Source organism: Rhinolophus sinicus, chromosome 3 (genome assembly GCF_057876585.1).
Source record: "Rhinolophus sinicus isolate RSI-liver-muscle chromosome 3, RSI-T2T, whole genome shotgun sequence".
In the NCBI taxonomy this organism is placed as follows: Eukaryota; Metazoa; Chordata; class Mammalia; order Chiroptera; family Rhinolophidae; genus Rhinolophus; species Rhinolophus sinicus.
This window is the reverse complement of record NC_142503.1, coordinates 138779502-138796502: the sequence shown is the minus strand read 5'-3', so window position 1 is coordinate 138796502 and position 17001 is coordinate 138779502.

Below are 17001 nucleotides of genomic sequence, written 5' to 3'. Positions count from 1 at the left end.
CTAATGTGATTCAATGAAAAATATATTTTTTTCTTTTGAGCTAGGTAAGTAGATTGAAAAGTGTATCTATAAAAATAAACATGCAGGAATGGCTAGAAAAACCTGAAAAAGAAAAGCAATGTTTGTGTGTGTTAGTAGGGGACAGGAAACTAGCCTTATCAAATATTAAATCATGATAAAACCTTTATAATTAAAATTATATTCGACTGACACATAAATAAATCAATAGAATACAAAGTATAGAAATAGAAGGAAATACATACGGAAATTTAGTACATAACAAAGGCGATATCTCAAGTCACTGGGGAAAAGATAGACTTTTTAATAAGGGTGTTGTGATAACCAGATAGTTATTTGGTAAAAGATAAAATTGAATCCACATACTACATATCAGTTATTATAAAAACTCCAGGTGGACCAGAGACCTAGATGTACAAAATGAAATCAAACAAGAACTAAAAGTAAATGTGGATATGGGGATAGTTTCTAACTATGATTCAAAATACAGGTACAATATGTGAGAAGATGGGTAAGTTTCATTAAATTAAAAAATGTAAAAACCTTTTATGTGGCCAAAACCCCACCAACAAAGTCAATGACAAACTTAGAAAATTTACTGCAATTCATGCTAATCTTCCCAATATATAAGAACTCTTAAAACTCAAAACAAGAAAGACAGACCAAAGGCCTGCTAGAAAAATAGGCAAAGTAGATGAACAGGCAGTACACAGAAAAGAGGGTATAATTGCCTTCAGTCTTCTCTGCGTTTGTTTTGGTCTGTCTGCCTCCCCTATTTGTATCACAAATTCTTATTTTTAGTGAAAATATAAGTATATATCCTCTATTGAATGCTTACTTTGTGCTACACATTATACATATACACATATATGTGTGTGTGTGTATATATATATATATATATATATATATATATATATATATATATATATATAGTTTGTTTGTTTGTTTGTTTCCTTTATCCTCACTACAATTCTGTGAGGAAGGTAGTATTATTATTCCCATTTTAGAGATGTAGAAACTGAGGCTCAGAGGTATTAAGTTACACGCCCAAGACCACTAAGGTCAAAAGTGACATAAACAGGTCTTGAACTCAGGGTTTTTGTTGTTGCTGTTGTTTTTATTCCAACGCCCCAGCCATTAACCACCATACCACCCTGTATCTTTGAGCACTTACTTTTCAGCATGCCCAGTTTGGGGTTTGGGTGTGGAGAACATTATGAGGGGCCCAAGCTAAAAAGAAAAAAAGAACTTTGCACCCGGAGAACTTTCAACCAAGCCAGATACAGGGCTGAGGGAGCGCCCTTCAGTCCCCAGAGTGGGCTGGACTGGGCCTCAAGAATGTGGTGTGTCTGTCCGTCTGTCACATACTGACCCAACTGGCTGCTGTTACACCCAGGCTTCCAGCCACTTGAGGGCCCTTTCAGTCCCACCCTCACCTGGGTGAGGTCTGTGGCTTGGGCAGCTAGCTATCAGGCCCCCACCCACAGGCTCCCCTGAGGATTGTGAAAGGAATTTCTTGCAGCCTGTGGGCCCTCCTGTCTTAATTTGTGCCTTCTATTCATTCTACTTTTTCTAAATCTTTTTCCTGAATTATTTTTGATTCTCTTTTCCCCTCCCTATTATATTGGGATTTCTATGTTCTATTCCTATTGTTTTTGTAAGTACCCCTACATTTTAACCTGTTTACTTAAACTAACAAAGTTTAATCAATTTTTTTACTCACCTCAGAAAAATATGAGGTTCTCAGAATGCTTTCGCTCTGGTCACATTTTCCTATTTCATGTGTCATTGTTCTGTTTTAATTCCTTCTTTCTTTTTTATTGCTAATATTAGTCATCATCATTATTATTTGTATAGTCAATATTTTGGTTTACCTTATGTTTCCTAACTTATTTTCCCACCAATCCCATCAATACTACCATTTCATCTTCTGTTCTAGTTCCTTCTTCCTGGAGGAAACCTTTATAAGTGGTTGGTGAGGGTTGTTGGTGGAAAACTTTCAGTTGTTGATCCGATTCGGTCTTCATTTAATATTTAGTCTTAAGTTTGGCTGAGTTATAATTCTCATTTGGCAGGTTTTTTTCTCCCTCAGCATTTCGAAGATATTTTACTTTCTTCTGGCTCTTATAGTGATGTTGAGAAGCCTGCTCCAACATACTTGTCAATCCTTTGTAGGCAAAAGCTCTCCCTCCTTCCGGAGGGCTTTTAATATTTTTTTCTTTATCTTTGGTGTTCTGCAGTTATACTACAATATGTGCAGGATGAATATTTTTATTTGTCCTCCAAATGTGTTGTAATTCCTGGATAATCGCTTATAATAAAACAGCTAATATCTCTTACTAGCTGTTGGCGTTGGCTATGCATCAGGCACAATCTAAAGTACTTTACAACGTTAACTCATTTCATGGTCCAGCAGTTCTATTATTATTACCCCCATATTGCAGGTGACTTAAGTGTCTTGTCCAACTTCCACTATGGTGAATGTTGAAGGTAGGATTGGAAGCTGGGCTTTCTCCCAGGGCTTCCCATGGGCTTCAAGGACTCCATGAGTTGCTTTTCTCCTTAAGCCAATTGGAATTTGGTCTCTGGTACGTGTGCCTGAAAAAATTCTGGTTAATCCATTGGGCAACTGGCATTTGAAAATCAGGAGGGAAAAGATTTCCTTTTGGAAAAAGGAGACACAGCATCATATTACTTTACCCAGGAACCTGTTGGATGTCCTCTGGGATGTCAGGAAGGTTCAGAATCATCTCTGGAACTTTGTGTTGCTGTACCTCCAAATTTTCCCTGCCCGGTGGCTCCTCATGGAAATGAGCGTCTGATGGAGATGAGCTGCCTCTGAGCTGTGGTTTGCAGCCGTGGGTCCTGAAGCCCTGGCGAGTGGCAATAAATTGTGATGTGTATTGTAAGTGGTTTATGGTTCATGACAAAGCGTGCACATTTTCAAATCATCTTCTTTATTTTTATCACAGTTACCCATGCACTTAGTTTTACAAAGCTTATAATGAAAAACGTTAATTTCCTGCCCCACTCCCACCCACTGAGAAGCAACTGCTTTGCACTCTTTAAGTTGATTCTTTAGATATTTACCTCCGTATTTCTAAACAACATGCTTATACTTTTATTTCTTGATTTTTATTGACTTCCTACTATGGAAGATGAGGGGTTAGTTCTTTTATCCTACCCTCCCTCAACTCCCTAATATTGTTATAATTGTTTTGGTCCAATTTAGTGTTTACATGGTTGTGATCATTTCTTTAGTTATAACTTTTAGTTTTCCTTGGAGTTAATATTTGCCTCACTTTTTCACTTGCTTAATTTCTATGTTACTGTCACTTATTTGTCTTCAAACTCTCCACCAGAAGTGCAAGTGTCCTCTGAATATGTCAGGCGATCATCCGTTTTATTATTTTATCCTCTTTGACCTCCTCCTGCTTACTTCCCAAAGTATAGTCTGTGGGCCAGAAGCACTGGCGTCACCTGAGAACTTGTTAGAATTGATGAATCTCAGCCTTCACTCCAGACCTCTTGTCCTTCTCCCTGCTCCCCATCCTGGGGGTACAGGACCTCCCCCCGTTCATCTTATGTAGGATGGGCATGTCCCCTATGTAAATACTCTCTCTCTCTCTCTCTCTCTCTCTCTCTCTCTCTCTCTCTCTCTCTCTCTCTGAACAGGACTCACAGTTCAAAGCTTTGCTTCTGATAGGTAAAAGGAAACTCTTGGAATTTAGAAACCCCTTTATTTTCCTCACAATGTTCAGCCTTCAGTCTTGTCTCTAAAGAGTTGACTTGAGACCTGAAACAGAAGGAGGGCGTCTTTCTATCTCTCATCTCCAGCTTTGGCAGTGGATGCCATTAGCCAAAGAGGCAGCAGATGAGCAGGAGGAAAAGTCAAAACATTAAAAACGTATTTACATATACAGTTGACCCTTCAACAACATGGGTTTGAGCTGCACAGGTCCACTTATATATCCAGAGTTTCTTCAATAAATATGTATAGTACTGTGATATGTTTTCTCTTCCTTATGATTTTCTTAATATTTTCTTTTCTCTAGCTTACTCTGTTGTAAGAATAGAGTATATAATGCATATAACATCCTAAATATATGTTAATTGACTATTATGTTATCGGGAAGGCTTCTCGATAACAGTGGGCTATTAGTAGTAGAGTTTTGAGGGAGTCCAAAGTTACATGCGGATTTTTGATTGTGTAGGGAGAGATGGGGGGGTGCCCCTAACCTTTGCGTTGTTCAAGGTCACTGTATATTTAAAATAAATAAATAATAAGTAAGTAAATAAATAAATAAATAACTCAAGTCCTGTTTCATGAGGAAAGATCTCTCCCGTAGCTGTGACTAGGGAGCGTGAGGAGGGGCTGCGCTTGATCACCAGCTCTCAGCCCCAAATCAAGCCTTCACTGCGGCTCCTCCATGGAGCACAGAGAGAAGGAAGGCTCCTCGGCTTCAGGTGTGGCTTTCTCAGCTGCAGGATGGCAGCAGGCTGGCTGGAGGTCCAGGCCTCACACGTGGTACAGGTGTACCCCACACCCCTCCTGAATCCCAGTCAGCAGATCATTGCTTCATTATCCTCCCCCTTGGGGTTGTTGCTTTGTGGGGTGTATACAGGAAAACCAGCACATTTCAGAGGAGTCAGTGCTGGGTAGAGAGAGAAGGGTAAATTTCATATGAACTCCTGGCAACAGAGCAAGCAGGATGCCTGAAACTCTGGACATGGGGTCTGGATGGGGTTCTCCTATGAAATCCAGTGGTGTCAGGGAGGTCATCGCCAGAGTTTAGAAAGAAGGTCTTCTATTGAGATAAACTAATCCACAGAAATAAAAAGCATCGGAAGGTCTTTATTTGTGCTTAAAATAGTTTAGTTTTGGTTTGTGCTTTGAAATGTATAAAAGCCTAATTAATATTTTTTTAATCATGAGCAAGAATATTAAAGTTATAAGCACAATAAATTTTAGATTCTCACACATTTGCAATGTGTAGAAGGTTTATGAAAAAGGAATCAAAGAGGAAAAGACCAATAGGACAGAGTGGGGTGTGGGGAGAGCCCCCCAGAGATGGAGGCAGAGGCATCCTGAAGGGAGACTGTTCCAGGTACATCAGTAGTTCTTGAGACACGCTGTGGGGGCAGAGCCCCAAAAAGCAGTTTCCAGGCTCTCGGCCTCACATAGAAAGGTGTTGGCTCAGGTAGTAAATGGCCAACTGTGATTGCATGGCCATCAGCTGTGGCTAGTTGGCCGTCAGCTGTAACCAGTGAGCCATTGGCCACTAATATAACTGCTGTGGCTGTGCTAGCAGGGAGAGAGGAGAGAGGAAGAATGAGGGCTAGCAAGAAGATGGCGGCTGGGCTGGCAAACGTGGATGGCGGTTTGCGGACAGTGTGAATCCAGCCTCCAGTGAGAGTATAGTGCCGCCAGAGAGAATATAGTGGTATGACTCCCCCATCTATGGCTCCGTGGGTGTTCCTTTTTGGCCTCACCATATCCTGCGTTATGTGGGGAGCGGGAGCAGAGACCCCGCAGGCCGCCCCGCACGACAAATGGCGCAGCGAGCAGGGTATAGTGCCGGCCAAGGCTCTCCCAAGAGTGGTGGAGCAGTTTGTGTGTATGAACACCCAGTCTCAGGAAGACCAGGAGGAGCAGCTGCCGGAGAGCTGGACCCCCGTGGAGGGGTGGGAGGACATGGACGGTTCTCCCACCAGCACAGGAAAAGCCATGCAGCTGCTGCAGAGATGGAGCCCCGTGGAGAGGTGGAAAGATGTGGACGGTTCCCCAACCAGCACAGGCCGGAGAAAGCAAAGGTCGTTGCGGCCCTGTGGGCTGGCAGGTTCCTGCTCAGGCAGCCCAGATGCGGGACTTGTAGTCCCAGGAGGAAACGCTCGCTGAGTCCTCCGTGGGAGATGAGGGTGAGGTCAAGGTCATCCCTCACCCCCAGGACAGCCCTGGCGAATGACTATGGACTATGGGGAATTGCCTTCCATCCCTAATTTAATGGACCGCTTGACTGTTTGTTTGGGAACTGTTGTTAGTGGAACTGGGGGATATTTGCTTTTGTCTCTTGACTGGCCGCCATTGAGAATATGTAAGCACCTTGATTGTGAGTCGCTGTTGTTCCAGCAGGGTACCCTGAGAGGCACAGAGAGAGTGGCAGTGCCCTGAGAGCCCTGGCTGAGTCCAGGAAGTCTGGCTGAGCCCTGAAGATACCCTGGCTGTGCCCAGGAAGTCGGGCTGTTCCCAGAGAGAGTGGCAGTGTCCTGAGAGCCCTGGCTGTGTCCAGGAAGTGTGGCTGTGCCCACAGAGAGTGGCAGTGCCCTGAGAGCCCTGGCTGTGTCCAGGAAGTGTGGCTGAGCCCTGAAGATACCCTGGCTGTGCCCAGGAAGTCGGGCTGTATCCCAGAGAGAGTGGCAGTGCCCTGAGAGCCCTGGCTGAGTCCAGAAGTCTGGCTGTGCCCTGAAGATGCCCTGGCTGTGCCCAGGAAGTCGGGCTATATCCCAGAGAGAGTGGCAGTGCCCTGAGAAATCCTAGCTGTGCCCGGGGAAACTAGTGGTACCCTAAGAAGTCCAGGAAGTCGGGCCGTGCCCAGAAGTACTGGTGGTGCCCTGAGAAACCCTGGCTGTGTCCGGGAAGACAGGTGGTACCCTAAGAAGTCCAGGAAGTCTGGCTGTGCCCAGAAGTACTGGTGGTGCCCTGAGAGACCCTGGCTGTGCCCGGGAAAACTAGTGCTACCCTAAGAAGTCCAGGAAGTCTGGCTGTGCCTAGAAGTACTGGTGGTGCACTGAGAAACCCTGGCTGTGCCCAGAGAGCCTGGCTATGTCCAGGATGTTGCATTCACCCCCAGGCTCCTCGCACAGGGCCCCTCGCGGAAGATGCTTGTCGCGTAGATTGTGAGGCGAGAGCCTGTAGGGGTGGAGTGTGGGGACAGAACCCCAAAAAGCAGTTTCCAGGCTCTCGGCCTCACATAGACAGGTGCCTGGCTCAGGTAGTAAATGGCCAACTGTGATTGCATGGCCATCAGCTGTGGCTAGTTGGCCGTCAGCTGTAACCAGTGAGCCATTGGCCACTAATATAACTGCTGTGGCTACGCTAGGAGAGGGAGAAGAGAGGAAGAAATGGGGCCTAGCAAGAAGATGGCGGCTGGGCTGGTGTGGATGGCGGTTTGCGGACAGTGTGGATCCAGCCTCCAGTGAGAGTATAGTGCCGCCAGAGAGAATATAGTGGTATGACTCCCCTACCTATGGCTCCGTGGGTGTTCCTTTTTGGCCTCACCATATCCTGCGTTCTTGTATGGGGAGCGGGACCCGAGACCCCACAGGCCACCCTGCATGACAAATGGCACAGTGAGCAGGGTCCCCCGCACGACACACGCTGTCACGAGGGGTGTCATGCAGGGTTTCTGCTCCCACTCCCCACATAAGAACGCAGGATATGGTGAGGCCAAAAAGGAACACCCACGGAGCCATAGATAAGGGAGTCACACCGCTATATTCTCACTGGTGGCTGGGTTGGAGACACAGGAAGCAGGAGCCACACTATCCGCAACCTGCCGTCCACTTCTCTCTGCCAACCAACCTCACTTGCTAACTGCAATCTGCGTTTGCTATCTCAGCCACCATCTTCTTGCTAGCCCCCATTTTCTGCTAGCATAGCCACAGCAGTTATATTAGTGGCCAATGGCTCATTGGTTACAGCTGATGGCCAACTAGCCACAACTGATGGCCATCCAATCACAGTTGATGGCCATTTACTACCTGAGCCAGCACCTTTCCATGTGAGGCCGAGAGCCTGGAAACTGCACTCCTGGCTATGTCCCCACACACGCTCCTGTCTCTTAACATTTTGAAGTTCACATACCTGCTACCACTGCTTCCAAAGTGAATTAGCCAAATAATATTTGCTTACGGTTCTTCCATAGCTCTTTACCTTGAAATTCTGGAGGTTCTATTCTGGGTCAGGTACTTGCTCCAGCACTCCAGGGCCTGCATTGTAACGTCCCAGGTTCTAAGACAGTGGTGTGCTTCATTGGCTGAGACACATGGAGTGGAGGCAGATTATATACACTGGTCAGAAGCTTCCTGAGGTAGCGATCAGGCCTGTTTTTATTCACCTGGCTCTCTGTCTGGGACATGGTAGAAATTCAATAAATATTTGTTGGATAGATGAATGGATTGGCTGGTTGGTATCCCATCCCTTGCTCACGGAGAGGTTCATCCTTTTCAATTGCCCTAGAATGAGGATAGGGTCTGGTGCTCCTTTCCTGCTTGGTGCTTGGCAGTCATGGACAGGAAATGGACGTTTTTCTCGTGTCAGCTGAGTGAATAACCACTTGCGTGTGAGGCAAGAGCACAGACCTGCCTATGCCTTGATATTGACATGGTAATTAGTGTGGAACTCGGACGCATGTGTCATCCTTGCCTCATACAATACATTCTGCCACCTGTCCCACCACCTGTTTCAGGGCTTTGGCCTGGAATCAGCAGAGCATCAGCTCTGTCTCCTCCTCTACCTGTCAGGTGCTTCCTCTCCATTATGACACTGTCATTGAGTGCTATTCTAGGGAAAGGTAAGGGGAGGGGAGTGACTGTACCTTTCCTTTCTGGAGTTAAAGGAGATGGAGAAGGGCTGAGACCCCACAATTAGAGGTGAGGCTTAATCTAGGACACTCTCATGCTCCTTCTTGCCTGCACTTCTGCTGGAGGGCGAGCATATCACAGATGGTGGTTAAGAGCACGGCTTCTGGGCCAGATTCCCAGGGTGACCTGAGGGCAGTTCCCAATGAATGCCTGCCTCAGTTTTCTCATTTATAAAGTGAGGATAATAATAGTACCTGCCTCATAGGGTTTGGGGAATCAATAAATGTTTTATATATAAAGTGCTTTGAACAGTGTGACACGCAGGTTAGATCCACGTTCTATGGAGCCTGAAGTTTATGCAGGTTGATATAAAATTAGGTAAGAAAGTGAATATTTATTTAGAATATTAAAAGAAATCACACAACAGTACAAATTTTAAAAGGCTGACAAATGCCAAAACATCAGAGAATTTTCGAAAAATAACACAGTATTTGTGTTAATTAACCTCTATACCATTTCCTTCATTGTTTGGTTGCACGCTCCTTAATGGACTCTTTATTCAACACCAGTTTTGTAATATCATTTTCTTTAGAGCAAACAGAAAGTAATCTTCCCTCTAGCCTGGTTGATTGAAATTCTTTTAAATTATTGATAGTTAACAATAGTTACTTATTGAAAGTTTCTGCTTCATAACCCTTCATCAGCAATGCCCTTGTAAAACTTTAGGATTGTTAGCAAATCTGGGGAAACCTCTGACGTAGTTACTATGGCTATGTAACAGGCCACTCTGACATAGTTACTATGGCTACGTAACAGACCACTCAAACTTAAGAGTATTAAACAACAACCACTTTATGAGAATCATAGATTCTGTGCGTCAGAAATTCAGAAAGGGCATCGGCTGGGGGTAACTCCACAGTAAGGCTGGAATCATCTGAAGGCCCATTTATCCCCATACCTGGACCTGAGCTGGGAGGACGTGGAGGTGAGGACTGCCAGCTCATGTCCTCTCCCTGTGGGTGGGCTTCCTGGCAGCACAGGGACCTCAGGGGGACTTGGACGTCTCACATGGTGGCTCTCGGCAGAAGAGGCTGCATTACCTTTTATGACCTAACCTCAGAGTCAAGTGGTGTCAAGTTCCTCACATCCTATTAGTCTCCAGCCCACAAGATTCAAGAGGAGGGGAATTTGCCTCCACCTCTTGATGAGGGAGTGGCAAGGTTCTAGCAGAGCATGAAGGACAGGAGATGTTGCAAACATATTTAGAAAAATAAAGTCTGCCACCAGTTTCTCTCATATCTGAGCTATTGTAGATGTGCTAGCTTCATAGGAATATGGTAACTCCTGTTTCTTGATTCCCATCAGATAAAGGGAAAAAAGTATTCAAGATATGATTGAAAACATCTCTTCCAAGGAGAGAACTGTTTTGATCAAGGGGTGATGAAAACTAAGTCTTCTACTTAGGATTTTATGTCTGACTGGATGAATTTTCCACAGACTAGTTTCTGGCTCCATATATTTTAGACCTTGTTTTTCTTCCTCTACTCTGTTCTCACACCGCAACTTGTGGCCTTGTGTACCTCTGTGTCACAATGCCAAGTAAGTTGGCACAGCAGGTGGTAGGAGTATTTTTGGAAACTATTCCTAAACCAGAGCAGCTAGCAGTAACTTCACTATACATGAAACTGACTGCAGACCACATAACTATGTCTCACTAAGCTGAAATTAAATGCATCTCTAATTCAACTTCTCCCTAGCTGGATCTTAACAATAGCCACAGTCACATCAATGCTAACAGAGGAGATGAAAGACTGGGAAGACAGTGGTCTGCAAATATTATGAAACATGTGAATGATCACAAAACCTATTCTTAGTCTCCTCTCACAGCCTGGGAAGGGCATGCGCCCTTGGGAGGACCCACGTGAAGCAACATTAGCTTCACAGCAAACCCACCTCTGCCTGGACACAGTAAGTATTGTGTAAGTGCTTATGGGGACAGAGCCAGGAGTGCAGTTTCCAGGCTCTCAGCCTCACATGGAAAGGTGCTGGCTTGGGTAGTAAATGGCCATCAACTGTGATTGGATGGCCATCAGCTGTGGCTAGTTGGCTGTCAGCTGTAACCAGTGAGCCATTGGCCACTAATATAACTGCTGTGGCTACGCTAGCAAAAAAAACTGGGGGCTAGCAAGAAGATGGTGGCTGGCAAGCATGGATTGCAGTTAGCAAGAGATTGGTTGGTTGGCAGAGAGGCCGACGGCAGGTTGCAGATCATGTGGCTCCTGCTTCCTGTGTCTCCAACCCAGGCACCAGCGAGACTATAGTGGTATGACTCTCCTATCTGTGGCTCCGTGGGTGTTCCTTTCTGGCCTTACCATATCCTGCATTCTTATGTGGGGAGCGGGAGCAGAGACCCCACATGACACCCTGCATGACAGTGCTAATTCTCATTGGCTTCATTTTCTGGCAGGTATTTCTCTTGTGGTGGCAAGATGGCTACATTCAGCAGCTTCATATCCTCCCCGGTGCTTGTCCAGCAGGACAGAGGAAGCACCTCCCTCACTACTTCCTGCAGCAGGACTTACTTTGCATCAGCCTGGGTCATGTGTCCAACAAACCAATACCCGGCCCGGGCGATTCCGTGTGCTGGTTTGCCACCCTGGACCAGGTGCTGCTTTCTTGCGGCTGAAGGTAGAGCAACAGCACCCAAACCATGGGGCTGTGGGTGGGGGGAGGGCAGGTTCCGCAGAGGAAATTTGGAGGAGTTAAGGCATCTATGAACGCCAAATGAAAAAGTCGATGTTCATTTACTAGGAACAGGCATGTCCCTCCCTGGAGAATCCCATTGGCCAGGGTGAGCAACATGTGGCCTCAGCCATGCCCAGCTATGCCTCTGGCCCTGCTCCAGAGTGACTGCCACCAGATTTCCTCTGCCTCTCTTCGGTCTTCTCACCCTGAACTTTGTCCCTCTTGGCCTACGTCTCCTGTCCTTAAATCCCTAATCACAGACTTGCAGGGTCAGGGATAAGGAGATCAGCAAGACCTAAGCAAACGACTTGCTTCCCTGCTCCTGGTCCCTGCCCCTTTCCATTTTGGGTTGCAGCCAGGTGAAATCCTAAGTCTTGGCACATACACAGTAAGTCTTGAAACTGCTATTGGAGGGTCCTATTTCTCGTCATCCATGCAGAACTCTGTGGCTGGCTCCCCTATAGACCTGTACTCTCTGATAAGATAGCCACTAGCCACGTGGCTATTCCATTACACTTGAAACGTAGCTAGTCTGAATTAAGATATGCTGTAAGTGTAAAAGACACAGTGATTTTTGAAGACTTAGTGTGAAAAAAATGTGAAACATCTTAAAAATTTTACATGTTGAATTGATATTACCTTGGATTATTGGGTTAAATAAAATATACTATTAAAGTAATTTCACCTGTATCTTTTTGCTTTTAAAAAGATACTATAAATGTGGCTCACATGATGTTCCTATTGGACAGTACGACATATGACATACGTGGCTCACATGATATTCCTATTGGATTGGACAGTGCTGCTCTAGACCCTTTTCCAGAAGTATTCGCATACATATGTACCCACGTAATTCTGATTATAATTTCAGGAACTGGTGGGAGAGCTCTAAATCCCATCCATGAGAGGAGTCCCCAGATTAAGACCCTCTGAGTCAGGAAGTCCATGGTTTTCATAAGGCTCAGAGTCTAACACAGTATCACTTCACAGGTGGAGAAACTGAGCACCAAGCTGTTCTCCTAGTTCAACCAGCTGAGCCCCGGGACCTCTGGGGCGTGGGGATGCCTCACCCTCCCATCCTGGTGCAGAGGGCTAGCCCTGGGTGTCACCTCTGGGAGAGTGATGCTGCAGTGCTGCCTCGCTAGCACACCCTCTGCACAGGTATTTCCAGGTGAGACCAGCAGCAGCTCCGGGAGACGTGAAATCGCTCCCCAGGTGGATGTATTTCCTCAGGGCTCCTGTGGTCCTAGGATAGCTCTGGGACTGGCCCAGGTCCTGGAGGCCACTGAAGATTCCATGGTGAGTGGGCTCCAGGCTGGGCTGAACCCAGTCTGGGGAGGGGGGAGGGCGTTCAGTGCAGAGAGCACAATCCCTGGCTCTGCCTCTCACCGGCTGGGACTTTGTACGTTGCTTCATCTATGACCCACTTTGGAATAAGTTGTTCTTTGTGGTTTTCTACATTTTACATTTACTGTTTCATTAGATTTTATATCTGGTTCATGCAAATTAGAAATAGTTTCCATTCAATTATTTTTCATCATTCACTATTAAGACCACTATTAATTCTTATTCATTCTTTTTTTTGGCTGATTCTACAATAATGTAGAGTAATGTATTTATATATAGTAAATGTATAGTAATACATTTTAGATGACATTTGTAGTAATTTAACATTAATTCAGTTTCATTTGCCTTGAAAAACAAATTGTTCAATTATAGTGAATTGACAGTGAAACAACTGAATTCATGTCATTTCAGGAGAACATTTAGTGTTATTGTGCACATATTCATAAAGTAGTTTCAACAGGTGACTTCACCAAGTTTTTTCTGTAATATTCATTATCTAAGAGTTTCCTGATTGGTCTGTTTTATCTTTATCACAAAGTTTGCCATTTGAGTCTAATGGAAATCCTCTAAACTCCTAGGACCAGCCAAGTGGAAGGGGTGAGAGTGAATTTGAGGGTGAGGGGTCTAGAACCAGAGACCAGAGCCCACTGCAGTTCTCTGAAGTCTGCTCAGGGCCTCCACCATGACTGTCTTTATTATATGGAGCTGCCAGGGAGGCCTGGCCTCTTGTCTGTCCCCAGTTGCACAGCCCTCCTCCCGCAGAGGCTAGCCTGGTGCAGGGGTTTCCTCAGCTCTGCCCCCACCCCACCCGAAACCCGCGCTTCAGGAGAACAGCTTCCTGCCACTACTCATAAGACTTGTGTACTCCCCTCACTGTATCTGCAGTCCTGACACTCCACATCTGGAAGTGGTGCTCCACCTGTCAGACCTGGAGCCCTGCCAGATGTTTCTGGAGATGCTGGTTGACTCAGTCTCTTAGGGAAGAAGAGAAGCTTCTGGGCTGAGGGAGTGACCTTAGGGGGGTGGAGCCCCAACCTGTTTATAGGATTATGGCTCCTCCGAGGCTGGCAGATTCACAGTCAGTCCCATCCCATTGGAATAGTTGCTGCCAGCCAGCCAGGGAGCTGTCATCTTGGCAAGGAGCAGAGCTGCAAGGGCTTGGAGCAGAGCTGCAAGGATTGGCCTGGAGAGACTGACACTTAGGGGACCACCTGGCCATCCTCCTCAGGTAATAGTGTCACGGAGCTCATGGGCATCAGTCAGGGCAGGGCCTAGGGCTTGGGTGCATTCTAAGAAGGTTGACACAGCTGAAACCAAGGGGATTCTTGTCTCGGGAAGGCCTGGGTTCCAGACCTACAGTCTCTGCCTAGGCAGAGGCTGAGGGTGAAAGGCAGAGGGTGAGGGAGTCTGTGCTCGGGGACGAGGAGTGGATGAGATGATCAGCATCCTTAGAAGCGAGGGCCCAGGAGACCAGAGCCTCCCTTCTCCATCGTGAGTGACCAGCCCACAGCCCCCTTACAGCTCCTTCCTCTCCTTCCATCAAAAGAACACAGTGTCTGCGTGTCATAGAAAGAGATCCCACGAGGCCACAGCCCACCACTGCAGCCAGTGGACTCCTGGAACTGGCTGGAGACCAGGAACCACCCTGTCTCAGCAGCTCTGCCAGCCCCAATCCCCATCCACTGGCAAGTTTTTACTGGGCTTGAGAGCGAAGAGGCTGCAACCAGGCCAAGGAACCCTACAAACAGCTCGCCCCACCCTTGCCACATGCTTCCCCTCAGCCCGGATTCTCATTCTCTGCCAGGGACCAGGGCTAGAGAGAGTGGCTCCTTCTGTCCAGTCCAGAGGCAAAACTAAAGCCCAAGGTTTGATGACCCTGAGAGCCTGAGTCTGCCCTCACACCTGGGAAGAACTTGGCCTCTTGCTGATGTTTCTGGAACTGGCTGAGACCCCAAGACTGGGCCCAGCCTTCAAGTCAGCTCCTGGGGCAAGGAGCCTCAGCAGCGGCCTCACCCAGGCTGTTTTGTGCTGGGACAGAAGAAACAGGAACTTGGCTGGCAGGGCAGGCTGGGCACTTGCCCTGGGACGTGCTTGCTATGTTTAGCCTCACTCAGGAGGTACGGGGCCTGAGGTTGTACTGTAGCTTCTACTCCTCACCTCTCCAACTTCTCTACTGTCCCGCCATGGTCACTTGGTGCCAGCAGGGGAAAAAAGTGGCCTGCTCATTTTTTTCTTCCTGCTGAAGACCCCGTGGCGACAGGTACTGTGGACCCTGGTCTGGGGACTCCAGCCCTCTAGGCTCCTTTGGGTCACATCCACCATGATCTTCTCCTCATGGAGGAGGATGGAGTAGGTCCCAGGGTCCCTGCACAGGGGGAGAGACAGTAGCTGGAACTCTTAGGAGGAAGGTACTCCCACCATCCTACAGGAAGCTGGGCTAGGGCGGGGGCAGTCCCTGCTGGAGAACTCCTCCAGGAGTGTCCAGGGTTAGTCATCAATTAAGGCAGTATTTCAGGGGGGATGATCTTTTAGGGGCGGGTTATGGGGGAGAGGGGAATGAAGTCCCAATACCCTCAGAAGAAAAGAATCCCATAGTTAATAAGTTAGTTCAATAATCGTATTTGGCTAAAACAAATCTACGAAATTCTAGTGTCTAGATAGCCACAGGGCAGTGGGGAAAAGTTGCATGCTTTTACAAAGAAGCAAAGTCCTGGGAAGGTAGCATAGCACAGGGGTTGTGAGCTCTGGCCTCGAAGACCTAGGTTTGAATCCTACTGTCACCGACACACACTGAGACCTAGGGCAAAGTGACCGTTCTGAGCCCCAATTCTCTCATCTGTAAAATGGGAGGAAGTGAGAGTACTATCTTATGAGGTTGTTGGGAAGATAAATCAAGTTTGTATACGTAATATGCTTAGTACACAGCACCTAGAAACATACCAAGCACTTAATAAATAGTAATAAGAGCAATGCTCTAGAACCTGCTTACTTTTTTGCTAACCATTTTACAAGTATTAACACATTTCGCCTCAGAACATTGTGTGAGGTCAATACTATTATTAATCCCACAACATATGAGGAAGCAGAGGCACCGAGAAGTTCAGTGACTTATGTTGAGTCACACAGCAAGTAAGCAGAGGACCAGGGTTTAGATCCAGACAACCTGGCCGGGAGCCTACCTTTGCCCACTCTGCTCTACTGCCCCCAGTAATCAATGACCAGTTGTTGTAATTACTGTGAGAGCCCATCCTCTGGGCGCTGTGTTAACGACGGTCTTAGAAGTGATGAGAAATGGGGCTTCGCCTTAGGAAAAGTATCTTGTCAAGGGTTGGGTGGGGGGGGCTTTCTGAGGTTGAGAGACTCTGAGTGACCGGAGAGAGAAATGGGCAGCAACACTCAAATTGGGCAATATGACTGGCTAAATAATGAGCAGCTGGGGGTACTTCTTAGTAACCCCAAGAGGCTTTAGAGCAGCCCAGAGGCTGTGGCTCTGAAGAGGGGGGGAGCCTGCGAGACCTCTGCCCTTCCTGCATCTTGGAGTGGGTGTGGGAGCACAACCCCCAGCAGGGCCCCAGGGTCCTAGCCAGCACCTTCTCTGTGACAGGTGGTGATGGAATCTGGGTGCAGGGAGGAAACAGCCGGGTGTCTAAAAAGTCTTTGTATCCCTGCCAATGACAACCTCTGGTTTAAGGCCTATAGAGTTGAAATGTTGCCGGTGTCACTGGAGTTAATCCCCAAGAAGGGAGTAAGGAGTGGACCTTGCAGGGAGGATTATATATGCTCTGCCAGAAAGCTGACAGGAATTACAGGGACACTCAGCATGGAGCTGCAGGAGAGGGACAACAGGAGGACCTAGGGGAGAAGAGTGGGGGGGCACGAGTCCGAGTGGCATGGCTGTGGCCCATTGTCTCTGTGGGGAGTGGAGAGCCATGTCCATGCACCCTGAGCCAGCCCCTAGTAGGCAGCACCTGTGCAGAGCAGAGACAGGCTCCCAGTGGGAAAAGTGAGTTCCAGATCACAAGCACCAGAGTGGGACAGGACGTGGGAGGGTGCAGGCAGGAAGCAGCTTTGGCTTCCTCACCGCACTGTCCCCCAGCCATGCCATGATGAATGTTCACCTTGCAAGCATGGTTCTGCCTCTGTGTCAGATCACAGGGGCTTATTATAAGAAACTTGTGCAGAATGCCCAGGAAACGCTACACAACCGGGCCTCAGGAAGAACAGAAACTGAAGGGGCGCCTTGGATCCCGGCAGTGCCAAGGATCTCAGCAGTAGGGGTTTGGGACCCCAGTACTCCGTCCCCAGCCC